Source organism: Triticum aestivum, chromosome 3A (assembly GCF_018294505.1).
Source record: "Triticum aestivum cultivar Chinese Spring chromosome 3A, IWGSC CS RefSeq v2.1, whole genome shotgun sequence".
NCBI classification, from domain to species: Eukaryota; Viridiplantae; Streptophyta; class Magnoliopsida; order Poales; family Poaceae; genus Triticum; species Triticum aestivum.
In genome coordinates, this window is record NC_057800.1 from 295,053,817 (window position 1) to 295,067,695 (window position 13,879).

Below are 13,879 nucleotides of genomic sequence, written 5' to 3' on the forward strand. Positions count from 1 at the left end.
CTCAGGAGTTCTTAATGGACCTCGGGCCGCTCACCTCCTGGCCTTGACCACAACATCACGACCTGGCATACCAGCGACGGCTGCAGCCTGCCTGGGGACCGGGACCTGTCGGTGTAGAGCACCAAGCTACCTCGGGGTTGGAAAGGGGAGACCGAGTCGAAGCAGTACATGAGTTCACAAATTTTCATAATGAGGATAATATTAACAAAAGACATTACGAACCCTTTACATGCCTCCACGGGGCCCGTCTTGATTCCTCGCAGGGAACAAAAGAAGGAAGTTTTTAGAGGCCCTATCTACGCGCGCCAAACACCGCCGACGCCATCATCAACCGTGGGCTTCCGGAGGCTGGTGCTAACCTCATCCAGATCAGCGACGGCGGCGGCCGGACATTGCGGCCTTGCTCCGAGCACGGTGAGAGCTCGGGGGCACGTAGCTGTCGTCGCTTGTCTCCGGAGTCTCGTCGAGCTCGGGAGAGTCGTTGGACCACCAGGAGTCATCGGTATCGCTGGAGGAGCTGCTGGCGAGACCAGTAGTAGGCTCGGCATCCGCCGGTGCGCCATCCTGGCGACCCCCTTCAGGGCAGCACTCCAAGCGGCGGCCTTCCTCGTCGAAGACCTTGAAGAACATGATGGAGGCGCCGTCGTACTCAAAGTGGATGGCAAGGGCGCCTTCTGCATGGCAGACTCGAGCGACCTCGCCCCAACCTCTAGTCATGAAGATCCTCCTGGAGGAGATGGCTGTAACCTCCACCCCAATCGCATGGCGTCGCAGTCGGCCTGTTGCAGCCAAAGCTCGAGGGGGCCCCTCGGCGGCATCTCGACGATGAAGAACTGTGGGAAGCGAATCCAAGTGCGCGGAGGCATCGCCGCCCACAGCACGAATTCACGCGAGGAGTCTGCAGCGTGGGCTCATGGGGCGGCGGCGTGTGCCACCGCTACGCGGAGACCACAGCCAAGGCGAGGACGGCGTCGTTCGCCGCTCCACCCTCCCGAGCCCTCGGCTCGGGTGTACAGGGGCAGCGAGTATCCGGGAGGTGGCCTCTCGTACCATGGCCTCGACACCTTCGGCCTGACGACTAATTCGCGATGATGGGACAACCTCTTCTTTGGTGGAAGTGTCTCGGGCTCGTCGAGGGGATTCTTTCCCTTCTCCGTGGTTGAGAATCTCCGTATCGGTGCCATGGTCGATGCAGCAAGCGATGAAGCAAGGAAGAAGAAGGAGCGGGAGAAGCTAAGGAAGAGATGGGTGATAGGGGCTCCGCCCCCTCTTCCCATTTATAGCCAAGGGGAGGCCAACTGCCAGCCTCCACGATCTAAGGTAAAAATGATCGTTTTCTGCATGCAGCAAGGACTCGTCAAGTCGGGCAGTTGCCGAGGCAGCATGGGGAAGCGGAGAGGCCCACGTCTAATCAACCGCCACACATCAACTAGGGCCGCAAGCTGTTAGGGCCCGCGGTGCCCCACACTTGCCCCTTGGCTTCGCCTCGAAGCCAAGTCCAAGCGCGCCTTGGGCCCGGGGGCTACTGTCGGCGTTCTGGGAACGGGGGTCCCTAGACTTGCCTGCCTGCGACCCAAGCCTCGCCAGGCGGATGATAGAAGACCTCCTCGGGGGCAGCCTCACCAGGCTGGCCCGCGAGGGGAGGAGAGATCAAGGCAAAGGAGACCTCGCAAGGTCCCCGTGACGTAAGCCATGACGACCAAGGCCAGGTGGGCACCAGGTGGGCGCCAACATGGGCAGTGTCCTCGTTTCCTTTTTGGTGCTAAAGAGGCAAGATCAGGCGCGGAGTCCCGAGGCATCAAGCAAAGGTTTCCATATCGCTGCAACAAGACCAAGACCAGCAGGACGGCAGGACGGAGGTCACCATGGAGCCCAAGACGGCGTCACCACCAGAGCCTTTGGCAGGCGAAGACTACATTTGTCGGGATAACTTGTACTAGCTGCCCCCCTTCAAACTTGGCCGTTGTGGGAGCCCTTCCCGCTCAATATTTGGGAAGAGGACCAGGGCCTCTATAAATAGGACTGGCCACCACCTTAGCAAAGAGAGAGAGGATCATTCAAACCACCAGACACCACACAAGCTCGCCAAGCACAAGAACACCTCTCCTCAGGAGGGCGTTCTTCCCCTTGTAACTGTTCATCCTCAGCCCACGAAGCAATCCACCACACCACACTGGAGTAGGGTATTACATCACAACGGTGGCCCGAACCAGTATAAATCTTGTGTCCCTTTGTTCTGCGAGTTCGACGCGCTAAGACTTGAGATTGTGGTGAGGGCGAGAGCTAGAGGGGGAGAGATCTTCGTGCGCACCCCAGTGTTTGAACCTCAAGTGTTTTGCCAGAACCCGAAATCCGACAAGCATCGCCGCTAAAATACTGCGAGGTGCTTCGCGAATGAATCACCTCAGGGTTGCCAAAAGATAAGTCACCCATGCATGTTGGTGTGAATCTCTTTGTCCGATGTTTTCCACTCTCGTAATCTCGCTCTAGCAACACTACTTCCCTTTTTACCCTCTAGGGTGCTGCTTGCACGCCAAAGGGGAGCTCTTGAGCATCGCCCCTCGGGAGCGCTTACCGAACCTCGGGCCGCTCACCTCCTGGCATTGACCACGACATCGTGACTTGGCATACCAGCGACGACTGAAGCCTTTCTGGGGACTGGGACCTACCGGCATAGAGCGCAAAGCTACTGCGAGAGCGAAGAGGGGGATCAATGCCAGAGCGAGACACACAATTGCAAGCTTATACTAGGGATAATAAACTTCGAAGCAAAAACATTACAAGTTATTTACTGACCCCCATGGGGTTTGTCTTGATCCTGCAAGGAACAAAAGAAGAAAGCTTCAAGGGAACCCGACTGCTGGGCGTCACCGACGACACCGAGCAGATGCCGCTACCGCATTCCAGGCACGGCGAGAGCTCGGTGGCATGTAGCTGTCGTCGCTGTACTCCGGGGACTCGCTGGGCTTGGGAGATTCGCTGGATTCCTAGGAGTCGCCGCTGCTGCTACAAGCGCTGTCGGGGAGGCCGGGGGAAGGATCAACACCCGCGGCAGCGCCATGCAGGCTGCTTCATCCGGGGCAGCACTCTAGTCGTCGGACTTCCTCGCCGAAGACCTTGAAGAATAGTGTGGAGGCGCCATCGTACTCGAAGTGGATGGAGAGGGCCCCATCCACACGACAGGCGAGGCGGACCTTGCCCCATCCTCGGGTCATGAAGATGCCGCCCAAAGGGACGGCCTCGAGCCCCGCCCCCGTGGCCAGGCTGCAACGCCCAGCGTGCTGCAGCCACAACTCGAGCCCCCCCCCCTCGGTGAAGAACTGTGGGAACCGTATCCAAGTGGGTGGCGGCATTTCCGCCCATATCACGAACTCACGTGAGGAGCCCTCGACGGGGGTTCGCGGGCCGACCGGTCGCACAACCCCGACCTGGTCACCGAGGCCGTGGCCCGCGCGACGCTGGGCGCTGCCGCCCTCTCCGGAGCCCTGTGCACAGGCGTATAGAGGGAGTGGGAAGCCAAGCGGTGGCCGCTCGTACCGGGGCCGCATGACCTCCTGCCTCTCCCCGGCATCACGAGGGCAGCTGAACCTCTTCTTCAGCGGAAGCGGTCCAGGCTCCTCCCGAGGTTCCTTTCCCTTTTCCGCCGCGGAGAACCTCCTGATCAGCGCCATGGGAGCTACAATAAGTTGGCAAGAAAATAAAGAAGAAGAAGAAGCGGGCGGCGAGAAGACGAAGATGAGCAAGAGGGGCTCTGTCCCTCCCCTCATTTATTGCCCGCGGGAGGCCAGCCATCGGTCTCCATGATCCCACACAATGATGGATTTTCTCTGCATGCAGCGGAGTCTCGTCAAGTCGAACGGTTGATGTGGCAGCATGGGGAAGCAGAGGCGCCCACATCCCATCAATCGCCATGCATCGACCAAGGTCGTAGGCGGTTAGGGCCCGTGGCGCTCCGCACTTGCCCTTTGGCTTTACCTCAAAGCCAAGTTCAAGCCTGGCTTGGGCCCGGGGGCTACTTTCGGCATTCTGGGAATGGGGGTACCCAGACTTGCCTTCCTGCAGCCCACGGCATGGCTTTGTCAACGGCCTGGTACGGCCCAGCTTCAGCAACAACAACCCAAGACCCACGCGAGGGGCCAAGCCTCGTGAGGCGGACGACACCAAGACCTCCCTGGGGCAGCCTCACCAGGCTGGCTCCCGAGGAGCGGAGATATCTGTAGCACCCAAGATGTGATTCTATCCCAATCACGTGATGAATTCATGATCTGGGAACAATCGCATTTCAAACACATAGCAAGGTGGATATCATTACAACGTACCATGTACTGAATAGATGAGAATACAAGATAAAGGCTTACACTCACCACAAGTTACAACATTCATACACCAATACGTCAATACATAGCAACCCTCATATAGAGGAGTAGGATCCGACTACGGATTAAATCAAACGAAAAAGAATAACGACATCCACCCTACTAATCCCAGGCTGCCCGACCCGGAACCTACCCCTTGATCGAAGAAGATGCAGAAGAACTCCAAATCAAGCAAGCATTGCTCTCACGTCAGGATCATCACATTACCTGTACCTGCAACTGTTGTTGTAGTAATCTGTGAGCCACGAGGACTCAGCAATCCCATTACCATGGGTATCAAGACTAGCAAAGCTTAATGGGTATGGAATGGATAAGTGGTGAGGTTGCAGTAACACTAAGCATTGTATGGTGGATAACTTATGAGTATAAGAATAAGATGAGAAACTACGCAATGGTCGCAAACTAGTAATGATCAAGAAGTGATCCTGAACTACTTACGTTCAAACATAACCCAACTATGTTCTCTTCCCGAACCTCATCGAAAAGAGACAATCACGGTTACACACGTGGTTGGTGTATTTTAATTCAAATCCGGTGTCAAGTTCTCTACAAACGGACATTAAAAACTCCCATCTGCCACATAATTGTGGGCACGACTCACGGAAGATTAAACCCTGCAGGGGTCCCAACTTAGCCCATGACAAGCTCACGATCCGCGGACACAATCCTCCATCGTGGTACATCCGATCAAACTTCGGATCCCGATGCACAAGACATTTCGGCAATGGTAAAATAAGTCTAGAAAGACCACCCGGTGCGTTGATACCCCGATAGGAGCCGCGCGTATCTTGTTCTCAAGACAACACTGTCTATGCTAAGTGGACGATAGCCAAAATACCATCAAGTTGCCCCGAGGTGGCACCGCCGGCTGCTAGGTAGGTGGACCAACACTCATGAGCAACACTAGCCCGGGGGGTTGATTAAGAGACCTTGGGTGCCGGCGTGTAACACCCACGATGCGGCTATATCTCCCACGTGTTGGAGCACGACTTAGAGGCATAACCGTATAGTAGGCATGTCGCAAGAGGGGTAATCTTTACACATCCCATGTACTGAATAAGAAAGGGATAAAGAGTTGGCTTACAATCGCCACTTCACCCAATACATAAATATAGCATTACATCATCCAGAATACAATCAAGGTCCGACTACGGAACCAACATAAATAAAGACAACCCCAAATGCTAGATCCCTGATCGTCCCGACTAGGATCCACTACTGATCAACTGGAAATGAAACAACAAAACGAACACGATCTTCATCGAGCTCCCACTTGAGCTGGGTTGCGTCACCTGCACTGGTAGCATCGGCACCTGCAACTGTTTGGAAGTAACTGTGAGTCACGAGGACTCAGCAATCTCACACCCGCAAGATCAAGACTATTTAAGCTTATGGGTAGGATAAGGTAATGAGGTGGAGCTGCAGCAAGCACTAAGCATATATGTTGGCTACCTTACGCAAATAAGAGCGAGAAGAGAAGCTATGCAATGGTCGTGAAGCTAGAAGTGATCAAGAAGTGATCCTCAAACTACTTACATTCAAACATAACTCCAAAACCGTGTTCACTTCCCGCACTCCGCCGAAAAGAGACCATCACGGCTACACACGCGGTTGATTCATTTTAATTAAGTCAAGTGCTAAGTTCTCTACAACCGGACATTAACAAATTCCCATCTGCCCATAACCGGGGTCACGGCTTTCGAAAGTTCAAAACCCTGCAGGGGTGTCCCAACTTAGCCCATCACAAGCTCTCACGGTCAACGAAGGATATTCCTTCTCCCAGGAAGACCCGATCAGACTCGGAATCCCGCTTACAAGACATTTCGACAATGGTAAAACAAGACCAGTAAAGCCACCCGAATGTGCCGACAAATCCCGATAGGAGCTGCACATATCTCGTTCTCAGGGCACACCGGATTGTCCAAACTTCTGGTAGGCCAGCCCAGAGTTGCCCCTGGTGGCCACCGGCGGTTGACAGGTTGGACCAACACTAAGAGGAGCAATGGCCCGGGGGTTAATAATAAAGATGACCCTTGAGTCTGCAGAACCCAAGGGAAAAAGGCTTAGGTGGCAAATGTTAAAACCAAGGTTGGGGCGTGCTGGAGGAGTTTTATTCAAAGCGAACTGTCAAGGGGGTCCCATTCCCCCAACTGCGTAAGGAACGCAAAATCAAGGAACATAACACCAGTATGACAGAAACTAGGGCGGCAAGAGTGGAACAAAACACCAGGCATAAGGCCGAGCCTTCCACCCTTTACCAAGTATATAGATGCATTAAAGTAAACAAGGCATAATAATGATATCCCAACAATATCCATGTTCCAACATGGAATAGACTTCAACTTCACCAACAACTAGCAACGCTATAAGAGGGGCTGAGCAGAGCGGTAACATAGCCAAACAACGGTTTGCTAGGAACGGTGGGTTAGAGGCTTGACATGGCAATATCGGGGGCATGGTATGGCAGGTGGTAGGTATCGCGTCATAGCAATAGAGCGAACAACTAGCAAGCAAATATATAAGTGATTCTAGGGTATGGTTATCTTGCCTGAGATCCCGCAAGGAAGAAGAACGAGTCCATGAAGAAGACAAACTGACGTAGTCGAACGGATCCTCACAACTCCGGAACGAAACCGAAGCTAACAAGAGAAGCAACCCGAAAAGAAGAAAGCAACATAGTAAACAACCATCACATAAACATGGCATGATGCACAACCAAGTATGATGCATGTCCGGTTTAAATATGCATGGCATGGCAAAGTGCATAAACAAAACTACAAGTTAAGTGGAGCCCAATATGCAACGAGTTGCATATTGACGGAACTCCACATCAATTATTTAGTTCACTCCCGGTTAGGTACTCAACAATATTAAATGTTGGTTAACATGGCAAGAGGTGAAGCATAACAGAACTATACCATCTAACCAATTTAAATGGGGACGCATATAACAAACAACAAATCTGGTAAATCCCCATATGCATTTAGCAATTTAATGCAAACAACAATTTTAAACATTTTAATTGTTGTTATCATGATGCAAATGACATTTGCAAGTTTTATGCGATTTTTATTAAAAGTTGACATGAGCATTATTATGAAGCATTTGTCATCGTGCCGGAAACGAGAAGGGGTGCCACGGCAACGAATCCGAAAATGATGCCACGGCAACATAACAGTTCCGGTAGTTCATGGAAATACCGGTGCAAAAGGAAAAGTGACGGGAGCATGTCATGATGAACGTTAGGGTGCTCCCGGTTACCGGGTTCCCACATGACGGTGGCAAGACAAAAGAGGGGTTTCGTGCAATGAACAACTCGGACACGGAGCAACACACGGTTCAACTCATACATCGCAAGCATTCGGTCCACGAGCGGTCACCTCAGGGTTATACCTTCGAAGCATGCGTTTCGGGCGGAACGAGTCCGTAGTGGAAGTAGTCGTTCATGGCCGTCGTTTTCGGAGAGTAACTTAACGAATCCAACGTCTTCAGGGCGATGGTAGTTGTACACGGTTCATAGTCATTCATAGTCATGGCGAGGAACTTGACGAAACGCAAGGCGACAGTAGTTGTACACGGTCCACGATTCTTCGATCGTTCAGGGTCCGACTTGCAGGTCTTGCCAACATGAAGGGGTACTTGGCATTTTGTGTAGCCGAACTTGAGGGGCACCGACATCGTGGTACTTGGCGTCCATGGGTACTTGAAAAAGACGTAACAGAACGCAACGGTTGTTGTGGTACATGGCGTCCAGTGCTTCTCGGGTCATTCTGTACTTTGGCGTTCGGAGCGGTGGTCGTTCGTGTGCCGTAAGTCGTGGTACTTGGTGAAAGAAAAACACGGAGGCAGTCCTGGTATGCAACAAGCAATGACGTGGTGCATAGGCAAGGAGGAGACCAACGAGGTGTTGTGCGGTGATGGCCTCGGGAGGGCCATGGTGTGGTGCAGTCAGGAGGAGGAGGCATCTGCCCGTTCGCGCAGGAGGAAGGAGCACAAGAAGAGGAGAGGAATAAGGCACTACGGCCACCGGAGGCAGAGACGATGCGTGATGGCTGGAGGCCGGGGACAGCGGATGAAGCAGCAGCGGGCAACGGTGGGCATGGGAGGCGCCCTCGTGTGCGCTCGCGGCGTCGAGCACGAGAGGAGAGGCAAGGCCTTGATGAAGCAGCGGGGTGCTTCGCAGAGTCGTCCATCCATGGGGTCGTCGGGGTCCCTGCCGAAGGTCAGAGAAAGAGCGCCGAGAGAGAGATGGATACAAGAGGAGAAGGGAGAATGAGGGAAAAGGGCAGGGCATGGTGCGGTCTGACGATATGCTACGCGGCGGCGGGGCTCCTCGAGGTAGCCGATGGTGGTGAATGCGCGGATCCAAGCAGCGCAGACGGGATCCAGCGACGAGCGGCTCTGGCTGCTCGATGCAGGGGCGCGGGAGGGACCGATGGAGGTCATGAAAATGACAGCGGCGCGGGACTTGGCGTGCGGCAGCAGCTTGCAGGGTCGTCGGCGCAGGGTTGGTCTTCCTGGTGGAGCTCGGCGGCACAAGCGATGGAGAGGGAGAGAAAAGGATCGGGCGCGCGCGTGGGGCTCTGGTCCTCTCCTGCGGCGGTGCTAGGAGGAAGGAGGGAATCGTGGGAGAGAAACGGGGATCGCTAGGGAGGCTAGGGTTACAGCGGGGTGCGGCTGGGCCTTAGAGGCCGGCCCGGTAGAGAAGGAAGTGGCCAGAGGCCTGGCTGGACTGCTAGGCTCTCTCCTCCTTCTCTTTTATTTTTCCAAAACAAAAAAATAATAGGAAGAAAGAAAAGAGATAAAGGAAAAGGTTAGAGAAGGGACTTTGGCATGCGGATAATGTTCCCGGGCTCATAAATGTGTATGATCCAAGAAAAATGGAGTTGACATTTTCCAAAGTTTAAATTCAAAGTCATTTGATTTAAATTCAAATGGTTCGAATAGGAAGTGAGGGTTAGGAAAGTCCCAAAATGTTCGGATTTTTGGTGGAGCTCCGGAAAATGATGAAAGGATATATGGCAAAGTTAGAAGCCAAGAGTTCTGATAGCAAAGGCATTGGGATTTTGCAAGTGTGTTATGGTGAATTTCAAATTAAAGAAATATTTAATATAGCTCCCTACTATTGGGAGGATATGTTATAAAGAGAAGTCACCCTTCCCTCGATTTAAATAGATCAAAGATCTATGCATTTTATTTAGTTGAGTTTTACAAAATTAAAAGACATGATGACATGATATGAAATGCATGACATGGACAAAAGAGAAACAAAGACAAAACCCAACCACGAAGGGAATCTCACAACACCTCTCCGGAAAAGGCAACAGTCGTAGTTACAAATATGGAAAGTTGTATCCGGAGCGTTACAACACTCCACCACTATGAGAGGATCTTGTCCCGAGATCTAGGATGGCACCGGAGGGAATAGGAAGAGGAAGATAAAAGGTAAAACTAAGTTGCTTCTTTGACAAATGAGTGAAACCAAAGAACCTTGCGAGGTTGAACAAATTGAAATAAATAATACAACAAAGACCAACAAAGTTGAAAACACTCCGTTAGAAAAGAGGAACAAGGAACATTACTAGAACCTTGTAGGTTAAAAGATATAAGAAAAAGGTTACAACGGATAAGGAGTACATGCAAGCACTCCGGTAGAAAAGTGAAACAAGGAACACCATGTGAACCTTGGAGGTTGCAATGCTATGAATGACGAGCACAATGGACAAGAAGGAATTGAAACCACTCTAGATAAAAAGATAGAAAAGAAATTCAAATGAAGGAATTTGGGCAGCACTCCGGCTGAAAATGGAAAGAATAGAACATGAACTTGGCAAGATAGGATGATACTTTACGATAGCAATGACACAATGCCTCCGGTACAAATGGAAGAATGGGATGAAAAGAACGGAGGAGAAAATGATAACTTCTACCACAATTGAGCTTGGAAGCACCCTTGGAAGAAGGTTAAAATGTAGTTGTTGGAAAACCAACAATAAAACGAAAACACTTGTAGTGGGCTTATGGAAAACATCTCAAATTTGAGGTGAAATTCTGCCACTAATGGAATCAATTGCTTGCTTGAGAGCAATGAAGAGATGAAAGTCTCTTCACCGAGATAGGAAGGAGAAGATTGGATCATTGATAAGCACCACAATCACAACAATCCTTAAGATAGGCTTTAGGTGAAATATAACCCAAGATAACTGCAATGAAGAGGTTGACGGGTTGCAAAGCATCTCCTGAACAAAGAGAAAATGACGGTTTTAAAATATGTCATTTCGGCCAACTTGTGAATCATGAAACATCAAGGGAGCCGTCAGAATGACATAACACCACCTCAAAAGATATGGTAGAACGAATTGCACTTCGGAATGTAAGATGAAGAATACTTGAGCTCCTTTGAAAAGAATCTTGATGAACATTTCGAGAAGGAATTAAATCCTTGATGAGCCGTCATGTTGAGACTCCATGAATAACTCCGGTAACAAAAGGATGATAGAAAGAAAGAGAAGTTAAAAACACAAGGTGAATCCTTGCAATGATTTAGATGGATCTTCATGATGATGTAACCGGTAAAACTTGGAACTCCTGAAAAGAAAAGATGAAGCATCTAGGACCGAGAATGTGATTTGATGAACAACTTCGGAAAGAAGAAATTAGATCACTTGGATGAAACAATAATAAGAATTACATTATGCGCATCCTTCACCAATTTAGATTGATGACAAGCAACGGATTTGATATACTACTTATTCTCATTGAAAAGGATTAAGGAGAGATATAGCGTAATCTTGGTATGGTCATCAACGAACCACCGGTAGGATTGAAACAACGAATAAATTGATATGATAACAAAGGAAAAGAAATCTTGAATGAACCAACGTAAGAATTGAAAAACAAATGAAATAAAGGCATGAATCACCGGTAAGAATTAGCAAATGAACGAAGATACATGAGAGAGTTTAGATATAAGAGAACGAAGAAATCATGAACTGATTAGAGGATATTTGATCGATGCACCGGTAATATTTGGAAAAACGAGAGCTGAAAGCTAGAATGAATTATTCTTAGATGATGCGCTCCGAAGAATCAAACTGAAAATACTCCTAAATCGCTCCAGATAGGTGAAAAGAATTTAAGAGAGGATGACATCAAGTTTGAACTACGCTTTTTCGAGAGAATGGATAAGATATGGAGGAAAAACTCTTCTTCGGTCTTCAAATGTTGAGAATGACGATGAGAAACACCGCCATGAATTGTTGAGACATTCCGGGAGAATGAAAAGCAAAGAGGTTGAGCCAACAATGAAAAGAGTTATAAGATCTTGGAGAGACCATCTGACTGATGATAATTCATTCCTACGTCAAACTTTGAAAGATTTGAGAATAGCTCCGGTAAAATTAGAACAGTTAGGTAAGACCCTGGGAAAAGACCTGTGGGTTAGGGCCCACTCGAAAGAAACACCGTTGAATGATTACTTGAAAGCGAGATTGCACTGGTTGAATTAAATGGCTTGAATGAGATAACAACCTATAAATAGGTTGAACTAATCTTGAATGAAAAGACAGCCTTCTGAGATATCTTCAACACTCCAGAACAAATGAATATCGAGAAGTGACTGATTAAGAGGTGCACCGGTATGAGAAAACATTTAAACGAGGAAGGATATGATCGACAAAGCTTGAATTTAAACCACCGGAGAAGAAAAGACAACGAGGAATAATAAACTTGAAGCTCCGTTAGAATCTTCCTGAGAATCACCAGATAAGAACATTGACGGAAAATAATGGAGAGGCTTCTCATCAATAACATGATAGTTGATTAATAAATCCGAATCCTCAAAGGAAAAGGGTGGGAGGGCGGGAAAAGAAAGGCAGCTTGGGATGGATGAAACAAACACCGTTGAGAGTACTTAGAGTTGATCTTGTGAATGTTGAAAATGATCGGATCCACTTGAAGAGAAACACGCCAGTTGAAAAGGATTGACATGACAATCTCGATTATCATGAAGGATTGGTATTCACATAGAAATGTGAGAACACCACTTAGGGAAGGTATGGAATCAACATTTGACTTCAAAGCAACTCGAATACCACAACCCAAAACAAAACAAAGGATTGGCTTGCAGAGTAAGCCAGAACAAACATATGATAGAGATTTCGTCCGAAGTTTTCGTGGTGGGGCCCACACGGGCTCGATCGTACAACACCATCATGTACAAGGTAGTGCACATGACATACGAAGCGTCACCAAGTCAGCATAGCCAAGGACTGTTTAAGACACAACGAGACCACTGTAAAACCAACTGTGGATAGGCGGACCACTAGACGTCGAACCCCAATCTCATACCATGCATCTGTCGGAAAGATATCCTAGGAGCTACTTGAATTCCCACTTATAAACTCCCGAAACTTTCTGGTTATGCAATCAGGTGTTGGTGATACAGGGGAAGCATAATATCTCACCCAAAACTAGCAATTTCTACATCCAGCTGTATCCATCCTTCAACACATAACCAAGAAACCTTCGGAAATCATTTACCTCAACCTTCGAAAAGCATCCGTTATACGAGTTATGGCAATACTCCCGAACTCCCGCCCCAGTACTGGGTGGCATCAAGGTTATCTCACCAACAACTGCATAAAAGCGATTTTCGATGTCGGCGAACTTAGGTATTCCAGAACTGCAACAATAAAATTGTGATGACAACACCTCGGAGCTCAACTCCCCGGGACACTGCCACAACCCCTAAATGTCAGGAGGCACCAAGAACAATGTTCTCGTCACAAAACCATCGGAACGATTTCAAGATACCCGCGTGATCCTATTTTTTTAGTGAAATTTGAGGAGAGAAGAGTCAAAACTCTATGTCACGAGGCCTCACCAGAGCAACGAAGGGACTGAGGAGTAAAAAGAATCCTACTCTCCGATATATATATAATCCTATAAGACTCAAAACATTTTTTTCTAGACTCAACAACGTCATCGATTCGATCAAGCAGGGGGCTCCTAAGTCGGGGATGGCTCTGATTACCAACTTGTAACACCCACAATGCGGCTATATCTCCCACGTGTCGGAGCACGACTTGGAGGCATAACTGCATAGTAGGCATGTCGCAAGAGGGGCAATCTTTACACATCCCATGTACTGAATAAGAAATGGATAAAGAGTTGGCTTACAATCGCCACTTCACACAATACATAAATATAGCATTACATCATCCAGAATACAATCAAGGTCACGGAACCAACATAAATAAAGACAACCCCAAATGCTAGATCCCCGATCGTCCCGACTGGGATCCACTACTGATCAACTGGAAACGAAACAACACAACGAACAAGATCTTCATCGAGCTCCCACTTGAGCTGGGTTGCGTCACCTGCACTGGTAGCATCGGCACCTCTAACTATTTGGAAGTAACTGTGAGTCACGAGGACTCAACAATCTCACACCCGCGAGATCAAGACTATTGAAGATTATGGGTAGGATAAGGTAATGA